Source organism: Talpa occidentalis, unplaced genomic scaffold (genome assembly GCF_014898055.3).
Source record: "Talpa occidentalis isolate TD23 unplaced genomic scaffold, MPIMG_talOcc4v2.1 talOcc4.2, whole genome shotgun sequence".
NCBI classification, from domain to species: Eukaryota; Metazoa; Chordata; class Mammalia; order Eulipotyphla; family Talpidae; genus Talpa; species Talpa occidentalis.
The window spans coordinates 35,706,557-35,709,684 of NW_023602073.1; the positions used below are offsets into that span (position 1 = coordinate 35,706,557).

The 3,128-nt window shown below is 58.6% G+C and overlaps 1 pseudogene; it reads left to right on the top strand.

Annotated features, from left to right (window-relative positions):
• The first annotated feature begins 953 nt into the window (after positions 1 to 953).
• Positions 954 to 3,128, top strand: part of LOC119251211 (class I histocompatibility antigen, Gogo-OKO alpha chain-like) — a 6,948-nt pseudogene continuing 4,773 nt past the window's right edge.

Below are 3,128 nucleotides of genomic sequence, written 5' to 3' on the forward strand. Positions count from 1 at the left end.
TCTAATAAATCTGTTCTTTAAATATAACTAATATCTCTCTTGTGGAGAAACTAGCCTGGGGAATCTTCGCGTGTCGCTGAAACAGGAACTCTGGTGAAACCTTTCCCAGAGTGAACCCAAGGACCCCGCACTCCAAACCCACTGACTCCAAAAACTCCATCATTAGCATACCATAGGTTATTGATATTCTTTTTTTAAAAAAAGATTTATTTATGCATACAAGAACTGGGGTACAGGCCAGAGGTGTGGTGGGTGAGAGGATTCACCAAAGACATAGTGGGGAGCAGAACAGGCAGATCTACAGAAATACACTGCTGAGGGGAGCAGCAGGTGAGGCAGGAGAGGTCTGCCTCTGCCTGAACTGGTGCTGCTGCAGCTACAGGTCACTTCATAGTGCTGATGCTTAACCCCTTGCACCACCAGGGAGGCCCCAGGTTATTTATATTCTAAAGTAAAGAAGCAATAAAATCTTTAAACAGGTTTTATTCTAAATATTTAAAGCAATAACCCACATAACAAAATTATACATGGGATCCCTTATAATTTGTGAGACTGTACAGAGTTTCTGAAAGAAAAATGTTTGAGACTTGTGGACCCAGTCCCTGGGCCTGGACTCAGGGACACGGTGTGACAAAGGTCTCGGAGCAGGAGAGGAGGGGGCGGCAAAGTCCCAGGTCTCCGGTGTGGCTGTCTGGGTCTCAGTCCCCAGCGCGGGGTGCAGGGCTGGAAGGTGACTGCTGGGAATTCGCCCTCTCCCCTCGGTTCCACTTCTGGGCTCACAGCCTGGGCGGGTCCTCCTGCCTGGATACTGGTGACTCACCCCAGGGCTCACTCCCCATTGCCTGCAGGTCTCCAGAGGTTTCCAATCAGCACCTGGGCGGCTCCCGTTCCAAAGTCCTCACCCACCTGCCAGGACTCCGTCTCCCCAGTCCCGGAAGAGGCCAGTCCTGGGGGATGGGGGGCGCAGCCCTCCTGCTCCTGCTCGCGGGGGCCGCGGCCCCGAGGGAGACCCGGGCGGGTGAGTGCGGGTCGGGAGGGGACAGGGCGCTCCCAGAGGCGGAGCGAGAGGGCGCGGGCGGGCGTGGGAAAGGCGCGACCTCGCCGCCGCCCTAGTCGTCCCCCCACCTCGGCCCCGCCCCGTCCTGGCCCCTTTCCGTCCCCCGAAGCCCCAGCCTCCTCTGGCCCCCCGAGTCCCGGCCATTTTCGTCCCGCAGCCGCTTTTCACTCTCACTCGTCTTTCACCCACTTTCTGTCTCGTGGGCGCCCCCCTGGGACTCGAGCCCCCGAAGGGGAGAAGAACAGGCCGGGTCTCCCCTCCCGCCCCAGGCCCCCACTCCATGAGGACTTTCTACACCGCGATGTCCCGGCCCGGCCTCGGGGAGCCCCGCTTCATCTCCGTGGGCTACGTGGACGACACGCAGTTCAGCGGCTTCAACAGCGACTCTCCGGGCCAGAGCTTGGAGCCGCGGGCCGCCCTGGGCGGAGCAGGTGCAGCAGAGGAGCAGGAGGAGTGGGAAGGGAGGACGCAGATACTAAGGTACATGACACTGAGGTACCGAGCGCAGCTGGACTCCCTGCGCGGCCTCTACAACCAGAGCGAGACCGGTGAGCTGGCGCGGGTCCGGGCCGGGTCAGCACCCCCATCCCCACGGACGGGGGTCGCTCAGGGTCTCCCCCCTCCAGGCTTCTCTGCAACCTGCCCTGGAACAGCCCGCGGGACTTTCACCCCCTTTCATTCTGGACAGGGTCTCACACCTTCCAGAGGATGTCTGGCTGCGACGTGGGGCCCGACGGGCGCCTCCTCTGCGCGTACAGTCAGTGGGCCTATGATGGCGCCGATTACCTGGCCCTGAACGGGGACCTGCGCTCCTGGACCGCGGTGGACACGGACGCTCAGATCACCCGGCGCCAGTGGGAGGCCCAGGGTGTGGCAGAGACATTCAGGAACAATTTGGAGGACAGGTACTTGAGGTGGCTGCGCACATTCCTGGAGCACGGGAAGGAGACTCTGCAGCGCACGGGTAAGAGGGGCTGGAGGCCTCCCGGTCCCTCCTGCCTGGAGTCACTGCGGGAAATGAGTCCTCTCTCTAGTCCCCAGAGGGGGGCTCCCCTGGGCTTCATGTTCTGCACTAGAGAGACTCCCAGAGACTCCTGCTTCTCCTGAAGGACAGTGAAGGGATCCCGTCTCTCCTGAGAAAGACAGACAGTCCCTGACATCAACGTCACCGGGTCCTTTTGACCAGGGCCTGTTTGAGAACCACGAGTTTCTCTCTCAGTCTTGTTTCTGGTCTGAGAACATTGTCAGTATGTGATTCCTGCTTTTCTGTGTCATTCACCTTCCACCCAGGTCAGGAATAAAACGTCTGTGTTCCACTCCCTCTGCTTCATCCTACCCTGGGTTCTCATCCTCATTCTCGAACTTTCTAAGGAATAGGAGAATCTCACAGATTCCCCAGATTAGCTTGTTTTTTACATTTTATGCTTCTTCCTGCCACACCAGTTGTCTTGTCCATTGTGAGGATTGTCTCATGAGGATTCTTCAGTGTCCATGGAGGAAACACAAAGTGAGTTTTCTGATTTACCACCTCAGATCCCCCAAAGACATGCATGACCCACCACCCCATCTCCGAGGATGAGGTCACCCTGAGGTGTTGGGCCCTGGACTTCTACCCTGCGGACATCACCCTGACCTGGCAGCGAGATGGGGAGGACGTGACCCAGGAGATGGAGCTGGTGGAGACCAGGCCTGGGGGAGATGGAACCTTCCAAAAGTGGGCAGCTGTTGTGGTTCCTTCTGGAGAGGAGCAGAGTACACGTGCCACGTGCAGCATGAAGGCCTGCTGGAGCCCCAAGTCCTGAGATGGGGTAAGGAGGAGGATGTGGGCACTGAGGTTGTTCTCAGGGCCATCAGGAGCCCTTCTGGAGACCTTCAGAGGCTCAGGATGAGGCCTGGGGCTCAGGGTCTTGCCTTCCCTTCCCTTCCAGTGCCCCCTCCTCAGTCCTCCATCCCCACCGCGGGCATCATTGCTGGCCTGGTTCTCCTTGGAGCTGTGCTCACTGGAGCTGCGGTGGCTGCAGCTGTGATGTGGAGGAAGCTCTCAGGTAGGGAAAAGAGTGGGGGATCTTGT